The sequence below is a fragment of the Schistocerca cancellata genome, chromosome 4, assembly GCF_023864275.1.
Source record: "Schistocerca cancellata isolate TAMUIC-IGC-003103 chromosome 4, iqSchCanc2.1, whole genome shotgun sequence".
Classification (NCBI taxonomy): domain Eukaryota; kingdom Metazoa; phylum Arthropoda; class Insecta; order Orthoptera; family Acrididae; genus Schistocerca; species Schistocerca cancellata.
This window is the reverse complement of record NC_064629.1, coordinates 25426987-25448351: the sequence shown is the minus strand read 5'-3', so window position 1 is coordinate 25448351 and position 21365 is coordinate 25426987.

Below are 21365 nucleotides of genomic sequence, written 5' to 3'. Positions count from 1 at the left end.
CACCACTGGTGTTCGTCGAGGGGACACTGAATAGTGCACGGTACATCCAAACCGTCATCGAACCCATCGTTCTACCATTCCTAGACCGGCAAGGGAACTTGCTGTTCCAACACGACAATGCACGTCCGCATGTATCCCGTGCCACCCAACGTGCTCTAGAAGGTGTAAGTCAACTACCCTGGCCAGCAAGATCTCCGGATCTGTCCCCCATTGAGCATGTTTGGGACTGGATGAAGCGTCGTCTCACGTGGTCTGCACGTCCAGCACGAATGCTGGTCCAACTGAGGCGCCAGGTGGAAATGGCATGGCAAGCCGTTCCACAGGACTAGATCTAGCATCTCTACGATCGTCTCCATGGGAGAATAGCAGCCTGCATTGCTGCGAAAGGTGGATATACACTGTACTAGTGCCGACATTGTGCATGCTCTGTTGCCTGTGTCTATGTGCCTGTGGTTCTGTCAGTGTGATCATGTGATGTATCTGACCCCAGGAATGTGTCAATAAAGTTTCCCCTTCCTGGGACAATGAATTCACGGTGTTCTTATTTCAATTTCCAGGAGTGTATGTTCCTATGGAACAGTGAGTCTTACCGTACAGTGTCTCACCCACGACTAAATCCGAACAAGATAGCGATACAAAAATTGGTTATGGGACGCTAGTAGGGACTGAAACCGAACCAAAGGCTGAGCAGTCTCGTGCGCTATTATCTACGCGATGAGAACAACCGACACTAATTGTATCTGGCGGGCCGCTTGAATTTGCGCGGGTGCAACAGCCTAATTGGCTAACTATAATGATAATTATCTCGACGAAGGAATGCGTTAGGACAGTGTGGCGAAATTTGGCGACATCGCCTGCAGCGCTTCTTCTGGGCTCGTGACCATATCGGTTGGACCTTGTGACCATATCGGTTGGATCATGTTCCCAAAATCGTAAGATGGTCAGATGAGTCCCGATTTCAGTTGGTAAGAGCTGATAGCAGGCTTCGAGTGTGGCGCAGAGCCCACGAAGCCGTGGACCCAACTTGTCAACAAGGTGCTATGAAAGCTGGTGGTAGTTCCATAATGCTATGGGCTGTGTTTACATGGAATGGGCTGAGTCATCTGCTCCATCTGAACCGATCACTGGCTGGAAATGACTATTCTTGAACTTCATGTTCCCAAAAAACGATGGATTTTTATAGACGACAACGCGCCATGTCAGTGTGCCACAATTGTTCGCAATTAGTTTGAAGAACATTCTGGACGATTCGGGCGAATGATTTGGCCACCCGGATCGCCCTACATGAGTCTCATAGAGAATTTATGGGACATAATCGAGAGGTCAGTTCGTGTACAAGATCATGCACCTGCATCTCTTTCGTAATTATGGATCGCCACAGAGCGCCATTTCTGCAGGGACTTCCAACGACTTGTTGAGTCCATGCCACGTTGAGTTGCTGCTCTATGCAGGGGAAAATGAAGTCTGGCACGATATTAAGAGATATCCTATAACTTTTGTCACCTCAGTGTAAGATGAACGTCAACAAAAATGAAATAAGGGTAATGGTGTGCAGTTGAATTAAATGAAGTGATGCTGAGGGAATTAGATTAGTAAATGAGACACTAAAAGGAGTCGAAGAGTTCTGCTATTTAGGCAGTAAAATAACGGACTATGGTTGAAGTAGAGACGATATAAAATGCAGATTAGCAGCAGCAAGAATGTCGGTTGTTAGCTGCAGTAGTTATGCAGTTATAAATATAATTGCAAGGGTTTGTTTCAGTCACGGAAATGCTGAAAAAGAGGCAGAACCTTGTATAATGGCGCCAACTGAGCGGCGAAATCATATTTACAAAGATATCAAGAACTAGTATTAAGAGGGGAATCTATGAATGTATTTAAAAAAAAATAGTGTGTGAAATCTTATGGGACTTAATTGCTAAGGTCATCAGTCTCTAAGCTTACACACTACTTAATCTAAATTATCCTAGGGACAAACACACACACCCATGCCCGAGGGAGGACTCGAACCTCCGCCGGGACCAGCTGCAGAGTCGATGACTGCAGCGCCCAGACCGCTCGGCTAATCCCGCGCGGCTATAAATGTGTTCCAGCCGCTGTGTATCGCTCTCGTGAAGGCCACCAAAGTAAGTTTAGACCAATTAAAGTGCACACAGAAGCATTTCAGTAGTTATCCATTACGTGCTCATTCTGGAAACATCCCCCAGGCTGTGGCTAAGCCATGTCTCCGCAGTATCCTTTCTTTCAGGAGTCTTAGTTCTGCAAAGTTCGCAGGAGAGCTTCTGTAAAGATTGGAAGGTAGGAGACGAGATACTGGCAGAAGTAAAGCTGTGAGGGCCGGGCGTGAGTCGGGCTTCGGTAGCTCAGATCGTAGAGCACTTGCCCGCGAAAGGCAAAGGTCCCGAGTTCGAGTCTCGGTCGGGCACACAGTTTTAATCTGCCAGGAAGTTTCGTAAAACAACTTCTTCCTTTGTTCCGTGCGTCAAGTTTCGCAAACTTATTTGTGTTATTTCTTAACTTACAACGAATAGTTTGCATCATTTTAGAGAGGGTATTCTTAGTTTCCGTAGCAATATTCACAGTAGGTGGAAAGGCCCATGAATTTTCGACTGTATTATTGACGATTAAACGCTAGTAACAACGACAACCGTATAATATCGACAAGTGTTCGAATGGAGCTATCTTCAGTGGAACGGTCTGTTAGTCGGTGAGTCTTAGCAGGTAAGTACGATTACTAGAGAAAATCCAGGAAATAGCGCTTTGTTGCGTCACGAGTTCTGTTAGTATGTCACGGAGATGCTCATCAAACTCGAGTGGCAGGCACTACATGAGAGGTGCTCGGTATCACGGAGAGGTTTACAGTTAAATTTCAGAAAAACCGCACGTTCGAAGAAGTCAGGAACATTATTGTGTCCTGAGAGAGAAGAATCAAGCTTCAAGGTGAATAATATGAAAGAATAATAGTAAGCAATAACCAAACCATGTGAAATGTTATAACTGTGGTAAAACACGACGTGTAGTCAAACACTGCCGCAACAGTACCAAAGTAAGATGGGTACAGACACTCAACAGGGCAGAGGAAGCAAGAAATTCCAAAATTATTGTTACCATTGTGATGGGCCACGACATACAGATGCGAAATGTGACAAGTTTATCATATGTGAAAAATGCCGTAAGCATAGGTTCTGTGTAGAGTAAAAGTAGGAAAGATTCCAGGGAATACGACGGGAAACGAAACAGGTGTTAAGGCAGTCACGCGTTGCCACCGTTAAATGGCCCAAGGTGAGGATAGTAGGGTGCTAGGCTAAAAATGACATAATATCGGCTTATTCCAGGGAATTCGGTAAAGAACTGAACTTTTTAATAGATACAGGCGACCATATCAGTCTACTCAAGGAGGAAGCGATAACCACCGAAATACCAGTAAATAAGCAAGAGGTACGAAGGTTAAAAGGGGTAACATGGTACAATGATCACGCTGGGTGCAGCGACATTGAATCTGAGAATAACCAGAAAAGTGTTACGAGAGCATGCATTCCATGTGTTAAGAAACGGACAGGTGTAACAGATGTCCCACATAACGGTCTGGTAGGTAGCGCTTTCTTACAAAAACAGAGAGCCGTCATAGACTATAGCCAGGGACGAATAGTAGTGAATGGGTATTACATTCCGTTGTTGACAGTACCGGAGGAGGAGCTATCACCAGGACGGAGGGAACCCCGAAACTCTGTGATACAGGCAGGGTAACGAAATATATATATGGAAGATAAGATCAGGATAAGCGAGTTCCGGCCGGCCAGAGTGGCAGAGCGGTTCTAGGCGCTACAGTCTGGAACCGCGCGACCGCTACGGTCGCAGGTTCGAATCCTGCCTCGGGCATGGATGTGTGTGTGATGTCCTTAGGTTAGTTAGGTTTAAGTAGTTCTAAGTTCTAGGAGGCTGATGACCACAGCAGTTAAGTCCCATAGTGCTCAGAGCCATTTGAACCAAGCAAGTTCTGCGAAGGCACAAGAATTTAAAAGACATCGGTCTATTAGGTGAAATAACGGAATAGAGCAATTGTTCGGCGAAGACAGTTCACCTGTCAAAGAAAGGGAAAGTTGTGAACCAAAGGAAATGATAGGACTCAGAGAAGGAAAGGTCGTGGGAATCCGACTGAAAAGACAGGAGATGATTCCGGAAAGCCAAGAGGTAATAGTGTCGAGACAAGAAGCACTAAAAGGTGTATACATTCCAAAAGCTCTAGTACAAAATACTCAAGGTAAATGCATTATTAGTGTTGTGAACAATAATGAGGCAGAATGAGACGTTAATTCAGAGTACGTAATTACTGCACCATTATGCGATGAAGCAACAGTAAGGAGAGTAATAGAAACGTGGGAAGAGGCACCAGATTACAAGACTTACAGCGCAGGTCAGAGGTGATTTGTGAATGAAGCATCTAAATGAGGAAGAGAAACATGAAACAGAAAAATTGTGTAGTGCGTATTGCGACGTATTTCATTTGAAAGGGGACACATTGTCATTTATGAAGACACAAAGCATACGCTTCCGATATTACCCAAGCACACAGACAAGATTATAAATTATCTGTAAACTGAAGGTCGAGGGGGTCAAAATGGAAAGGGATTACTGATATAAGCTGCATCGGGACATTACGCGGAATCAGCGGCGACGAGTCAAATCGTGTGCAGGATCGGGATTCGAAGCCACAACCTCCCGCATACTAGACAGGTGCTTTAACTACTGCGTCACTGTGGACACTGCGGTCATGAGCAGAGCGCGGGCTATCTCGGCACGCCTCACATTCCCACCGAGCGCCACCCGTCCTATCGGACATGTCCGGAAGAACAGACACCTCGCATTCGTATAAAAGATTATAAGTGCCAAACCATACCAGATACGGAATCCCAGAGGGAAATACTAGGTAAACACAGAGAAAAACTTTTGGCTGTCTGTTTTTCTGTATAAAGTGAAAGTAAGTGGAGCGCTTTAGTATTACTCATTCTGAAGAAAAAATATAGACAGAAGCGCCAAAGAAGCTGGTATAGGCATGCGTATTCAAATACAAAGATACGTTAACAGGCAGAATAAGGCTCTGCGGTCGGCAACGCTTACGTAAGACAAGAAGTGTGGCGCAGTTGTTAGATCCGTTACTGCTGCTACAATAGCAGGTTATCAAGAGTTAAGTGAGTTTGAAAGTGGTGTTACAGTCGGCGCACAAGCGATGGGACACAGCATCTCCGAGGTAGCGATGAAGTGGGAATTTTCCCGTTCGACCATTTCACGAGTGTACAGTGAATATCAGTAATCCGGTAAAACATGAAATCTCTGATATCGCTGGGGCCGGAAAAAGATCCTGCAAGGACGGGACCGACGACGACTGAACAGAATCGTTCAACGAACAGAAGTGCAACCCGTCCGCAAATTGCTGCAGATTTCAATGCTGGGCTATCAACAAGTGTCAGCGTGCGAACCATTCAGCGAAATACCATCGATATGGGATTTCAGAGCCGAAGGCCACTCGTATACCCTCGATGACTGCACGACACAAAGCTTTACACCTCGCCTGGGCCCGTCACATCGACATTGGAATGTTGATGAATGGAAACATGTTGCCTGGTTGGACGAGTCTCGTTTCAAATTGTATCGAGCGGATGGACGTATACGGGTATGGAGACAACCTCATGAATCCAGGGACCCCGCATGTCAGCAAGGGACTGGTCAAGCTGGTGGAGGCTCTGTAATGGTGTGGGGCATGTGATCTGATCACGTGCATCCGGACTCTGACAGGTGGCACGTACGTAACCCTCCTGTCTGATCACGTGCATACATTCACGTCCATTGCGCATTCCGACAGACATGGGCAATTCCAGCAGGAGAATGCTACACCTCACACGTCCAGAATTGCTACAGAATGGCTCCAGCAATACTCTTCTGAGGTTAAACATCTGAGCATATCTGGGATGCCTTGCAATGTGCTTTTCGGAAGAGATCTCCACCCCATCGTACTAAGTCGGATTTATGGAAAGCCCTGCAGGATTCATGATGTCAATTCCCTTCAGCACTACTTCAGACATTAGTTGAGTTCATTGCCACGTCATGTTGCGGCACTTCTGCGTGCTCGCTGGGGACCTAGGCCTACACGATATTAGCCAGGAGTACCAGTTTCTTTGGCTCTTCAGTATAGGTTGTTGACATTATCGTAAAGTAAACGAGATTTCAGTCGGGGAGGCACCTCAAATTACGCATATATCGGAAATTCTGGACCAGAAGGGAAAAGCTAACTATTTTTGCACATTGGATTTGGCCAGCAGATACCACCAGATTTTAAAGGACCCCCAGGACAGGGAAAAAACAGCATTTAGCGCTAATTCTCTGCTCTACAAGTAGAACATGATGCCTACGAAATTGAAAGGAGCACACAGTACGTACATTTCAGACACTAATGAACGTTGCACTGGCAGGATTACAGGGAACAAAATGCTTAGTGTATTTAGACAATATTATCTGTTACGAAAGTTCTTTAAGAGAAAATAATGATAAGTTACGACAGATTTTCGATCGACTTATGGAACACTGGCTGAAATTATAGCCAGAAAAGTGTGAGTTTTTACACAACGAAGTAATAGTTTTGGGATATAAAATACCCAATACAGGAGCACAGTCAGCAAATGGAATGTAGAAAAGGTAAAGTGATTTCCAGTGCCAAAGACAAATAAAGTGTTAAAAGGATACTTAAGTTTAGTTGTATACTATACAAATTTGCTAACAGGTTTCAGTAAAATTGCAGCCCCCTTGCATAAGTACACTACTGGCCATTAAAATTGTTACACCACGAAGATGATGTGCTAAAGACGCGAAATTTAACCGACAGGAAGAAGATGCTGTGAGATGCAAACTATTAGCTTTTCAGACCATTCACACAAGGTTGGCGCCGGTGGTGGCACCTACAACGTGCTGACATAAGGAAAGTTTCCAACCGATTTCTCATACACAAATAGCAGTTGATTGGCGTTGCTTGGTGAAGCGTTGTTGTGATGCCACGTGTAAGGAGGAGAAATGCGGACCATCACGTTTCCGACTTTGATAAAGGTCGGATTGTAGCCTATCGCAATTGCGGTTTATCGTATCGCGACATTGCTGCTCGCGTTGATCGAGATCCAATGACTGTTAGCAGAATATGGAATCGGTGGGTTCAGGAAGGTAATACGGAACGCCGTGCTGGATCCCAACGGCCTCGTATCACTAGCCGTCGAGATGACAGGCATCTTATCCGCATGGCTGTAACGGATCGTGCAGCCACGTCTCGATCCCTGAGTCAACATATGGGGACATTTGCAAGACAACAACCATCTGCACGAACAGTTCGACGACGTTTGCAGCAGCATGGACTATCAGCTCGGAGACCGTGGCTGCGGTTACCCTTGACGCTGCATCACAGACATGAGCGCCTGCGACGGTGTACTCAACGACGAACCTGGGTGCACGGATGGCAAAACGTCATTTTTTTCGGATGAATCCAGGTTCTGTTTACAGCATCATGATGGTCGCATCCGTGTTTGGCGACATCGCCGTGAACTCACATTGGAAGCGTGTATTCGTCAACGCCATACTGGCGTATCACGCGGCGTAATGGTATGGAGTGCCATTGGTTACACGTCTCGGTCACCTCTTGTTCGCATTGACGACACTTTTAACAGTGGACGTTACATTTCAGATGTGATAAGACCCGTGGCTCTACCCTTTATTCGATCCCTGCGAAACCGTACATTTCAGCAGGATAATGCACGATCGCATGTTGCAGGTTCTGTACGGGCCTTTCTGGATACAGAAAATGTTCGACTGCTGCCCTGGCCAGCACATTCTCCAGATCTCTCACCAATTGAAAACGGCTGGTAAATGGTGGCCGAGCAACGGGCTCGTCACAATTCGCCAGTCACTACTCTTGAGTAACTGTGGTATCGTGTTGCAGCTGCATGGGCAGCTGTACCTGTACACGCCATCCAAGCTCTGTTTGACTCAATGCCCAGGAGTATCAAGGCCGTTATTACGGCCAGAGGTGGTTCTTCTGAGTACTGATTTCTCAGGATCTATGCATCCAAATTGCGTGAAAATGTAATCACATGTCAGTTCCAGTATAATATATTTGTCCAATGAATACCCGTTTATCATCTGCATTTCTTCTTGGTGTAGCAATTTAATGTCCAGTAGTGTATCTTAAGGCCAATGAAAATTACGAGTGAAAAAGACCACAGCAAGAGGCATTCGGGGAACTGAATGCGGAGTTCAACAATCCTCCCATATTATAGTTCTCTTACTGTGAAAAATCTTTTGACGGACACAAGTGGTGAGGCACTTGATATAGTTTTATCACAAGGCAAGGTCAGAAGCGATCTATCATTAGCATGCGCGCCTGGGTCACTAAATAAAGCAAAGAGGAACTGCTCAGCTTCCGAACTGGAGACAATTTCGAACATACATTTACGGAAAGAGATTCACAATAGTAACAGATCACAAGCCATTAACGAGGATTTTTAGCGTAAAAGACCCATCTTCTTGTTTATTAAAATGGAGACAAACTAGAAGTCTGTTCATACAAGATTATGTAGAATCCAAGTCGATTGAATGCCAATGCAAATGCAGTAAGTAGAATGCGACGAAGGGATGAAGAGGCACATGCAAGGGAGAACGAAGAGCCCATCAGACGGATAACAGAGACTAATGAGTGTGGTGAAGAAATGGCAGACTTAGGTGAGGAAAAAGAAGGCCGAAATTATGATGGAAGTGCGTGACAGTCCATTGGGTGGACATCAACGCATTCACCGAAATCTGGATCGTTTAAAGAGATATGGGTCGTGGAAGGGAATGAAAAGAGATGCCGAGGAGTAGTTCAGGACGTATGATAAATGTTCACGAAATAAATTTGCTCAGAGTAACACCAAAGTGCTATTAGTTACTACGGACATGGCAGAAACATTTTCAACAAATGTCATATAGACGTAGTCGGTCCATCAGACGCAACTGCAAAAGGCAACAGATATATTTTAACTTTTCTGGATGATTTAAGCAAGTTTACCTTAGCAGTCCCGTTACAGAGACAAGACATGGACACAGTAGCGAAAAAGTTCATAGAAGAAGTTATGTTAAAGTATAGTAGTCCTTCGAAATTTTTGGCGGACCAAGGTTCGAATTTTTTAAGTCAAGTGCTATAGAGTGTGCAGATTATTGAGAATAAAGAAGCTACAGACAACTGTTTTTCATCCCCAGGCGAAGGGAGCGTTAGAAAGTCCATATCGAAAACTGGTGGAGTATTTGAGGCATGTTATAAATGTAGATCACAGTAACTGGGATACGTGGCGTTCCTACAATATTTTTGTTTTCAGTATCACACGACATAGCAGTACACGATATACCCTTTTGAATTAATGTTCGGAAGAATGGTGAATTTTGCCAGGAGTATTACAAATGGAGGCAGCCACCATAGGATATAATAGTGAATATTATGTATATCGGTTCAGAGAGAGGATGTAAGAAACGCATCGAGTAGCGAGAGATAAAATAAAAGAAGGCAAAGAAGCGAGCAAGCAAAGTCCATTATGACAAATGGAACATTGCAGAACATTTCAGGTAGGGGATAGAGTTTTACTGCATGATGAGTCAGTATGACGTGAGAGATCAAAGAAGTTGGATTCCCAGTTCAGAGGCCCATACGAGGTAATAAAAGCAGACTTCCTAATGTAGTAATAAAGACGAATAGGAGACTGGAGGTGAATGTGCACGTAAATACACTCCTGGAAATTGAAATAAGAACACCGTGAATTCATTATCCCAGGAAGGGGAAACTTTATTGACACATTCCTGGGGTCAGATACATCACATGATCACACTGACAGAACCACAGGCACATAGACACAGGCAACAGAGCATGCACAATGTCGGCACTAGTACAGTGTATATCCACCTTTCGCAGTAATGCAGGCTACTATTCTCCCATGGAGACGATCGTAGAGATGCTGGATGTAGTCCTGTGGAACGGCTTGCCATGCCATTTCCACCTGGCGCCTCAGTTGGACCAGCGTTCGTGCTGGACGTGCAGACCGCGTGAGACGACGCTTCATCCAGTCCCAAACATGCTCAATGGGGGACAGATCCGGAGATCTTGCTGGCCAGGGTAGTTGACTTACACCTTCTAGAGCACGTTGGGTGGCACGGGATACATGCGGACGTGCATTGTCCTGTTGGAACAGCAAGTTCCCTTGCCGGTCTAGGAATGGTAGAACGATGGGTTCGATGACGGTTTGGATGTACCGTGCACTATTCAGTGTCCCCTCGACGATCACCAGTGGTGTACGGCCAGTGTAGGAGATCGCTCCCCACACCATGATGCCGGGTGTTGGCCCTGTGTGCCTCGGTCGTATGCAGTCCTGATTGTGGCGCTCACCTGCACGGCGCCAAACACGCATACGGCCATCATTGGCACCAAGGCAGAAGCGACTCTCATCGCTGAAGACGACACGTCTCCATTCGTCCCTCCATTCACGCCTGTCGCGACACCACTGGAGGCGGGCTGCACGATGTTGGGGCGTGAGCGGAAGACGGCCTAACGGTGTGCGGGACCGTAGCCCAGCTTCATGGAGACGGTTGCGAATGGTCCTCGCCGATACCCCAGGAGCAACAGTGTCCCTAATTTGCTGGGAAGTGGCGGTGCGGTCCCCTACGGCACTGCGTAGGATCCTACGGTCTTGGCGTGCATCCGTGCGTCGCTGCGGTCCGGTCCCAGGTCGACGGGCACGTGCACCTTCCGCCGACCACTGGCGACAACATCGATGTACTGTGGAGACCTCACGCCCCACGTGTTGAGCAATTCGGCGGTACGTCCACCCGGCCTCCCGCATGCCCACTATACGCCCTCGCTCAAAGTCCGTCAACTGCACATACGGTTCACGTCCACGCTGTCGCGGCATGCTACCAGTGTTAAAGACTGCGATGGAGCTCCGTATGCCACGGCAAACTGGCTGACACTGACGGCGACGGTGCACAAATGCTGCGCAGCTAGCGCCATTCGACGGCCAACACCGCGGTTCCTGGTGTGTCCGCTGTGCCGTGCGTGTGATCATTGCTTGTACAGCCCTCTCGCAGTGTCCGGAGCAAGTATGGTGGGTCTGACACACCGGTGTCAATGTGTTCTTTTTTCCATTTCCAGGAGTGTAGATGACAGCCGTATTATTAACGTAAGTTAAGAGGGTTTCATGCCGTGAAGCGGGTAGCACTGAGTGCAATACAACAGTGTAAAGATAGATTGGAGACACTAAACGTTAGCTAGGTAAAACGTAATATGCTAATTAACCGATTTACACACAATGTAGAACAACTACAAGAAACCAAGGCCCTAATACATGAATTAACAATGTCAGTATGGGAGAATTCTCACCTTTGTAAGAGAAATCGGTAAAATTTTATTTCGAAGCTTGGTGAGGCAGATGTTGCTTATTACAAGCCGCCCATCGATAATATAGAGTCTAGATCAGAACAACTGTCGAAATTATCCAAAGAACAAGTAGCTGCAGTGAGAACAACGTTGTCGAGTTTGAACAGATCCGTGTATTCGATCTCCACAAATGAGCAGCTGCTCAAAAATGGAATGACTAAACTAGAACAATTTATTACATATCCTCTGAGGACTACAGATAAAGGTCTAAAGAGGATTGCTGCATTCATGACGATCGGTGAACAACTTTTGCAATTACAGATTTTATTTAATGAATTAGATATGGAATATCACCAGTTAGTAAACGCGATAATTCATGTTCAAAAGGGCATTGTTTCCCCTCATATTGTAAATCCAGTTAAAATTGTCAAATATCTAAGACTAATTCAAAATGAATTAAGAGAAGTAAAGTTCCCAATACCTCTAATATTGTTTAAAGTTATGGGTGTATTTGTCACCAATAATGTATTAGTATTCCACTAACCCAAAATAAGAATTTTAATTTGTCTCAAGTGCTACCATTGAGAATGAAATTGGCTTCTCGTTCAGATCAGTATGCGTACATACAACCAGAGAAAGAATGTTTGTTGCTAGACAGCTGCAAGAATCTGTACGCTGAACTATCACCTAATCAGCCAGATTGTACAAAAATGGACAAACAAACAAATATTTAAACAAACATTCGGTTAATTTCAATTTGGAACCAGGAGGATTGTGAAGTGAAATTATTAGAAGACAGTCACAGACCTAGAAATTGTGCCAAGAAAGTGATTTCGATAGTAAGAAGTTTATGGAATATTTTAAGTATTAATGAATGATTATTTGTAATACCTAAAGAGAAAGACATCACCGCTTTGTGTACAAAGTATTCATCTAAGGATATTAAATTAAATGGAATAGGAAGAATAAAACTTCAGAAAAACTGTAAAGGATACGAATCACACATATATATTCAATAAGACAAAGTGATCCAGTCCGACTATACCAGCTGAGACGTAATACAAAATGTAGACGTGAACTTAGATTGTTGTGACGAAATGAAAAAAAAAATCAATACTTCAGAAATACAATTTGCATTACCTTCGAAGTATATCACCTCCAACCTAGATGACGTAAGAGTAGCTGGAAAAAGATTAGAAGATAGTGATAAATTCATAGTAAAGAACAACTTGAATTAGAACGGAAAAAGAACGTCCATACTTATTCCATTGCTTCATAGATGAATTTAAGTTTAGTTTTGTTTTTATATTTCTATGCTCTGAAAAATGTAATTGTTGTAAGTATTTGAATAAAAAAATGGTTTGATGAGCCTCGAGATGGAAACTTCTGTTGGTCTATTTGTGTAGAGACGACATTAGTGCAAACACCCGAAATAAATAGAATACCCTTACTGTCAGTATGTAGAGGGAAGGGAATGGACATCCGAGAAACACCGATTACAGGGTAGTAATAACAAATATACGTTAAGATGTTTTCTTTCAGGTGTAACATAAGAGAAAATTTGTGTAAAAATTTTAATTGTATTAACGGCACTTTGGACAGTGCACTTTAGACTGCGCAGAGTTCCATAGTTAAGCTGACCCGCGAACGTGACTGTTGGAAGACAAACAGGATATTGGGAGAAGATAACGCTTCCTGGAGCAGCTGGACATTATTTCTAAGAGGCTGGTCAAATACGCCAGTAAGCATTACATTTGACATCTCTCCAAAGGAGCCCAGGATCCAGGTTAATGGAATAGGAGAAAGCGGTCCTACACACGTGATGAAAGAATTCCGAGTGGAATTTAGAATGATAGTCAAACATTAAGGCGATCGCGTCTCGAGAGAAGGTTTTAAGGGATGTTCCACCCAAGTGCAGAAGAGGGCCGTGTGCACCCAGAATCAGTTAAGAACGAAATAAAAGGTCAGCCAGCCGCAGATTAGGGTAGTCAGTTTCAGTATGGAGCATCCAGAGGGCAGTGACGCTCCGCAGTAGGCTCTTCAACTACAGGGTGATGGCGATACACTCTGGTAGAAGCGATGGTGGTGTTAAGTTCCTGTGGGACCAAACTGCTGAGGTCATCGGTCCCTAGGCTTAAATAGTACTTAATCTAACTTAAATTAACTTACGCTACGGACAACACACTCGTGCCCGAAGGAGGACTCGAACCTCCGACGGGGGCAGCCACGCGAACAGTGGCAAGGCGACCTAGACCGCACGGCAGCCCCTGCGCGGCACTGGTAGACACACAGCAACTGCAAACTAAGTAGCATTTTACAGTATTCATTGGAGTAGTGCTGAACAGGGACTGCCTGTCTCTGTTTCGAGGAGTTCGAAGAGGAATTTCGGTGATTAGCAGGAAAAAGTCACTGCTTGATATTTGTCTTTTGTGCGGAAGGCCAAATGGCCTTAGAGTAAAAAGATGGTTCAAATGGCTCTGAGCACTATGGGACTCAACTGCTGTGGTCATCAGTCCCCTAGAACTTAGAACTAATTAAACCTAACTAACCTAAGGACATCACACACATCCATGCCCGAGGCAGGATTCGAACCTGCGACCGTAGCAGCAGCGCGGTTCCGGACTGGCCTTAGAGTACTAGTGAGTTAATTCAAAATGGTGATGATTAGTTAGTCCAAGTGTGTTACCATCCTTCTGTAGCCTAATCCCGTCCAACCAACGAGATTTACTCCTTCTCATTTCCGGAATAAGGGTTTACAAAAGGAAAAAAAAAATTAAATCCACATTGTCGTTAAATTCCTGATCGCGCCATACAGGTCACACCGAGTCCAGTTTGGTGTAGTGAACCTGTGGCGGGCTGCGACAACATAGTATTTCCTCACATATACAGGGTGTTACAAAAAGGTACGGCCAAACTTTCAGGAAACATTCCTCACACACAAAGAAAGAAAATATGTTATGTGGACATGTGTCCGGAAACGCTTACTTTCCATGTTAGAGCTCATTTTATTACTTCTCTTCAAATCACATTAAACATGAAATGGAAACACACAGCAACAAAACGTACCAGGGTGACTTCAAACACTTTGTTACAGGAAATGTTCAAAATGTCCTCCGTTAGCGAAGATACATGCATCCACCCTCCGTCGCATGGAATCCCTGATGCGCTGATGCAGCGCTGGAGAATGGCGTATTGTATCACAGCCGTCCACAATACGAGCACGAAGAGTCTCTACATTTGGTACCGGGATTGCGTAGACAAGAGCATTCAAATGCCCCCATAAATGAAAGTCAAGAGGGTTGAGGTCAGGAGAGCGTGGAGACCATGGAATTGGTCCGCCTCTACCAATCCATCGGTCACCGAATCTGCTGTTGAGAAGCGTACGAACACTTCGACTGAAATGCGCAGGAGCTCCATCGTGCATGAACCACATGTTGTGTCGTACTTGTAAAGGCACGTGTTCTAGCAGCACAGGTAGAGTATCCCGTATGAAATCATGATAACGTGCTCCATTGAGCGTAGGTGGAAGAACATGGAAAATGAGCTCTAACATGGAAATTAAGCGTTTCCGGACACATTCCACATAACATCTTTTCTTTATTTGTGTGTGAGGAATGTTTCCTGAAAATTTGGCCGTACCTTTTTGTAACACCCTGTATATCTCGCGAAATAGCCGTGACTCGAAAATTACGGAAAGTAGAGATCATACAGTGGTTACGGACTATGGTTTTTACTATGCAGCATTCACGAACAGAATAGGGGAGGGGAAATTATGGCAGTACCTCAAACAGACATGTACGGACACTCACCAAGTGCCGACGGAACTCGGTGGGTGCTGCCTTCTACCGGCAAGTTCCTGATAACGTGCACAACATTTGAGTTTGGCAGAGCTTGTACAGGCACAGTTCGCGAATGTGAAGCTGGATGCCCAGGTCGCGGTAGTTGCGGAGCCTGCTAGCACTAACCGACTTACAAAAGAGACGCACTGGGACAATGGAAGTATTTTGGTATTTTTCGTGCCCATTATTGCCATACCTAACATGTGTGGAAGTGTTAAGTTCTTTCAGTTCTTGCGGCAAGCACGTGATCGAGGTAATTATGAAATAAAATGTCAGATGCGTTCGCAACTTTGCCATTTGAACAAAACGTACTCTGTAAAGTAGCCGGAAACTGAAAAACTTGCTTATTCCCTATTACACATTCGAAAAGAGGCATTCCACTCAAAATATACATCACATTACTGAAAACGTCAAAAACACTTACATTCACTGCTTAGTAGTTGGCAGCTTCTTCATAATAATGAATCAGTTTTTGCCAGAACTACACTGTTTTGTGTACTCAGTTGCTCGACAGTCCCATTGACCATTTTCAGTGACGCCATGTCCTGGGAATCAGATTGCTCTTATTTCTAAGTGAAAATTCAGATTTGTTTTGTTTTTGTCTTATTCCTTTTACGGTTTCTTGATAGTCACTGAATGAGACAAATACATCGATTTCACTATTGACGGCGGGTTTGAAAGACGTTCCGGTAACTGAATACGACATATCGTGTACTAAGGGCATAACTGTATGTTAATAATGATCACAAGATGAAAACGAACATGAAATAATCATTTTAAACAAGCATTTTGTTGAATTTCGTTCAGCGGGAGGCTCCTTGGTAATTGTTGTTAGCTTTTTTTGGAAGATTAACATATCCTGAACTACGGAAATTGTATGCTAAACATTTACCTCATTATACATCGCATATCTCTCACAGCTCTTGTTCACTGACATATTTCCAAAATAGTAGGAGATAACTACTTACCTCCAACCTCACACTCCTCCTGAATATTTAACAGCACGTATATGAAAAGCACAACATTGTGTATGTTCGACGATATCAACTTATTTTGTTAGCCGGCTTTCGGGTTACAAGTCCATCATCAAACGTTAACAGAGTATCGGCGTCACAGAAGATACAGTATTCATGATCAATATTGTGTAACATCTTTTTCAGTGTTTTTCAAGAATATTTTATTTTCTTCGACGACGATAATCAGTTAATGTCTGATAATGACCCTGTAAGCCGAAAATTAGTTAACAAAATAATTTACAGTGAAGACTTCAATGGCAGCGAAGGCGGGTAGAATGGATTTTGGAACGGCGGAACTAGCGGAAGAAGCAACACAAGAAAAAATACGCTATGCGTTTGAACTGCTATTGACGGAAAGTCATCGAGTAAAACAGAAGTGATTTCTGGCGTTCCCCAAGGTAATGTTTTAGGCCCTTTGCTGTTCCTTATCTATATGAACGATTTGGGAGAAAATCTGAGCAGCCGTCTTCGGTTGTTTGCAGATGACGCTGTCGTTTATCGACTAATAAAGTCATAAGAAGATCAAAACAAACTGCAAAACTATTTAGAAAAAATATCTGAATGGTGCGAAATGTGGCAGTTGACCCTGAATAACGAATAGTGTGAGGTCATCCACATGAGTGCTAAAAGGAACTCAAACTTCGGTTACACGATAAATCAGTCTAATCTAAAAGCCGTAAATTCAACTAAATACCTAGGTATTACAACTACGAACAACTTAAATTGGAAGGAACACATAGAAAATGTTATGGGGAAGGCGAACCACAGACTGCGTCTTATTGGCAAGACACTTAGAAAATGTAACAGACCTGCTAAGGAGACTGCCTAAACTACGCTTGTCCGTCCTCTTTTAGAATACTGCTGCGCGGTGTGGGATCCTTACCAGATAGGTCTGACGGAGTACATCGAAAAAGTTCAAAGAAAGGCAGCACGTTCTGTATTATCGCGAAATATGGGAGCGAGTGTCACAGAAATGATACAGGATTTGGGCTGGACATCATTAAAAGAAAGGCGTTTTACGTTGCGACGGAATCTTCTCGCGAAATTCCAATCACCAACTTTCTCCTCCGAATGCGATAATATTTTGTTGACACCGACCTACATAGGGAGGAACGACCACCACGATAAAATAAGGGAAATCAGAGCTCGAACGGAAAGATATAGGTGTTCATTCTTTCCGCACGCTATACGAGATAGGAATAATAGAGAATTGAGAAGGTGGTTCGATGAACCCTCTGCCAGGCACTTAAATGTGATTTGCAGAGTATCCATGTAGATGTAGCTGTAGGTGTAGAAGCGGCAAAGTGATCAGCGTCTGTTCACCAGATGACTGCTGGAAACACATTCCCGAGAGTTAACGCGCTGAGCAGTATCTTTAGGGGAATTGACCCCCTAATTGAACAAGCAATCAACAAGGGAGATGCACTTTGTAAAAGACTTTAATCCAGCGAGCACGCAATCGCCCATTTCCTAGGAAATGATAAGTAGGCATTCGTATTCTGCAAAGGATGAGTCGGAGTATTCTGAAGCCTGCGTTAAACAACAAACCCCTAAAATCATCACAGAAACGTAAGTTCCCGAGTCACTTTTAACGTAAATTCACTCTCAGAAACAGGAAAATTTAAAACTTTAATAAACTCTCTGAAGGAAACAAATGTAATGATAAAAGCACTGTAAACAACAAGATTTACTGATGAACGTCTTTTACACTCCTGGAAATTGAAATAAGAACACCGTGAATTCATTGTCACAGGAAGGGGAAACTTTATTGACACAATCCTGGGGTCAGATACATCACATGATCACACTGACAGAACCACAGGCACATAGACACAGGCAACAGAGCATGCACAATGTCGGCACTAGTACAGTGTATATCCACCTTTCGCAGCAATGCAGGCTGCTATTCTCCCATGGAGACGATCGTAGAGATACTGGATGTAGTCCTGTGGAAAGGCTTGCCATGCCATTTCCACCTGGCGCCTCAGTTGGACCAGCGTTCGTGCTGGACGTGCAGACCGCGTGAGACGACGCTTCATCCAGTCCCAAACATGCTCAATGGGGGACAGATCCGGAGATCTTGCTGGCCAGGGTAGTTGACTTACACCTTCTAGAGCACGTTGGGTGGCACGGGATACATGCGGACGTGCATTCTCCTGTTGGAACAGCAAGTTCCCTTGCCAGTCTAGGAATGGTAGAACGATGGGTTCGATGACGGTTTGGATGTACCGTGCGCTATTCAGTGTCCTCTCGGCGATCACCAGTGGTGTACGGCCAGTGTAGGAGATCGCTCCCCACACCATGATGCCGGGTGTTGGCCCTGTGTGGCTCGGTCGTATGCAGTCCTGATTGTGGCGCTCACCTGCACGGCGCCAAACACGCATACGACCATCATTGGCACCAAGGCAGAAGCGACTCTCATCGCTGAAGACGACACGTCTCCATTCGTCCCTCCATTCACGCCTGTCGCGACACCACTGGAGGCGGGCTGCACGATGTTGGGGCGTGAGCGGAAGACGGCCTAACGGTGTGCGGGACCGTAGCCCAGCTTCATGGAGACGGTTGCGAATGGTACTCGCCGATACCCCAGGAGCAACAGCGTCCCTAATTTGCTGGGAAGTGGCGGTGCGGTCCCCTACGGCACTGCGTAGGATCCTACGGTCTTGGCGTGCATCCGTGCGTCGCTGCGGTCCGGTCCCAGGTCGACGGGCACGTGCACCTTCCGCCGACCACTGGCGACAACATCGATGTACTGTGGAGACCTCACGCCCCACGTGTTGAGCAATTCGGCGGTACGTCCACCCGGCCTCCCGCATGCCCACTATACGCCCTCGCTCAAAGTCCGTCAACTGCGCATACGGTTCACGTCCACGCTGTCGCGGCATGCTACCAGTGTTAAAGACTGCGATGGAGCTCCGTATGCCACGGCAAACTGGCTGACACTGACGGCGGCGTTGCACAAATGCTGCGCAGCTAGCGCCATTCGACGGCCAACACCGCGGTTCCTGGTGTGTCCGCTGTGCCGTACGTGTGATCATTGCTTGTACAGCCCTCTCGCAGTGTCCGGAGCAAGTATGGTGGGTCTGACACACCGGTGTCAATGTGTTCTTTTTTCCATTTCCAGGAGTGTAGATTCAGAACGATTCAGAATATTTGAGGGAAAACGAAGAAAAGAAAAACGTACCCAAATTTGGAACGGGTTTCATTGTAAACGAAAATTTATTAAACTTAATAACGGAACTTAAATAGATTAATGACGGACTTTCTACACTAACATTTAAATCATCATACAAAGATTACACCACTTTAAATACACATGCAGCAACAAATGAGAAAAACATAACACAGAAAGAAAAAAACTGAAAATGTTTGGCAAAAATGTGTCAAACACGCTAGATCACAGCCCATTGAAAACCACAGTACTACTACTTGGAGACTTTAATGCACAAATTAGCAAAGAGCGTCACCACAGATCAATAGTAGGAAAATTCCCTGGACATAAAAGAACGAACGCAAACGACGAAAGACTGTTGAGCCTATGCAGACAGCATAACATAGTACTAAAATCTACATTCTTCAATGAACTTTGTGAAAAAAAACCTAAATTCGTATCTTCAAATCCGATTTGTGATGCAAAACAACTCGGTCACGTTTTCACCGATTTAAATTAATAGCACTTGCATGGGGGCTTAATTATAAAAAAAAATATGAATGCAAATATTTTTTAGTAGCTGTATGTCCGTTTACGCAAGTCTCGTAAACGGCTGGCCCTGACTAGTATTATTACGCAATCTGACTGCATAGAACAACAACAAAGAATGTAAGGAAATTTCTGTTAGCACAATTAATTAATTAAGTCCCCAGCAACTATAAAACCTACGAAACAACAAACACAAGTGTAGCTGTTCTGTATGTGGTAGTATGACTCAACGCACATCTGGCACGGTTCTTCTTCAACAAGACAAGAATTTTTAAATACCAATTATACAGACGTGATAAAAGAAAATTAGAAATACTATAATTGTGCAAGAAAACCAAAATTACACTCTAATACAAGAACACAAGCCAGATGCTTTGTTGACTGAACCTGTAATGACACATTATTCAGGACACACAAATAAATAAACAACATAATATTTATTACCTTCATATATATTGACGAAAAGCACTCTGACCATTACAATATCTCCATTGGAATAACATCTGCTATCTCTCCCATCAAACCACTGCATAAAACATGGAACAACACTCTCCACTACCACATCTCACTCTGACTTCACGACAAGCAGTGTCCACCACAACTTCTCGGTAAGAACTGCCTGCCGCTACGTCTCAATAAGCACTGCCAGTGGAGGCGGCGGAACAATACTCTCTGGCGCGATTTCTGGCCCTGTGGCTCAGTGTAGCCACCTTTCATATGCCCCTCCTCCACGGGCTAGAATTTGATGGTATTTTTGCCAGCATTGGTGGTGAAAATACCACCAAATTCGTCAAAAAAAAATACAGACAAAAATAAAAGATAATATTAATACGTAAGTATCATATAACTAGATAAAATTTTGGCTTTGCACTGACCTTTCAATAGCCTAATATATAAAATACACTAAGCAATACAAATTCTTTCATACATGTGACTTTACATAATAGTTTACACAAGTATTATGTGGTTAAACAGTTCAAGCAATAGCGTCAGCAATGACGAATATGTACAGGTAAGAGTCTCATAACTTTTCACAAACAGTAATACACAAAAAATCAGTTTATACAAATATTCACATAAACTGTTTACACAACAAGTGGTTGACAGTTCCAGCTGTTGCACCCAGCAATGTTGAGTAGGTGCAGACTCCAACAGGTGACATCATTTCAGTAGAAGCAGTCCATCAGTGGCACCCAGCATTGTGGAACAGGTGCAGACTCCAACAGGTGACATCATTTCAGTAGAAGCAGTCCATCAGTGGCACCCAGTAATGTTGAGTAGGTGCAGACTCCAACAGGTGACATCATTTCAGTAGAAGCAGTTCATCAATGGCACCCAGCAATGTTGAGTAGGTGCAGACACCATCAAGTGACATTATG